The sequence below is a fragment of the Bison bison genome, unplaced genomic scaffold (genome assembly GCF_000754665.1).
Source record: "Bison bison bison isolate TAMUID 2011002044 unplaced genomic scaffold, Bison_UMD1.0 scf7180017864063, whole genome shotgun sequence".
NCBI classification, from domain to species: Eukaryota; Metazoa; Chordata; class Mammalia; order Artiodactyla; family Bovidae; genus Bison; species Bison bison.
Window position 1 is genome coordinate 8,602,375 of NW_011494635.1, and position 312 is coordinate 8,602,686.

Sequence of the window (312 nt, forward strand, 5' to 3'; positions counted from 1 at the left end):
ATGGGTAAACTCCGGGAGTTGGTGATGGACAGGGAGGCCTGGGGTGCTGCAGTCCATGGGGTCGCAGAGTCGGACACGACTGAGAGACTGAACTGAATTGAACTGAGGGTGGGCCCAGGAATCTGTGTTTTATCCAGACCCCAGGTGATGCACACTGAAAGCTAAGCACCATGATCTAAAACTGTCTGTTTCTTGCCATTCAGTCCTGATTCCTCTTCTTTCCTCTGGCTACACTTTCTTTCTTGATGTTATCATCTAAGCCCACAACTTTGAAAATCATCTAAATACTGGTGGTGGTTTAGTCACCTCAGT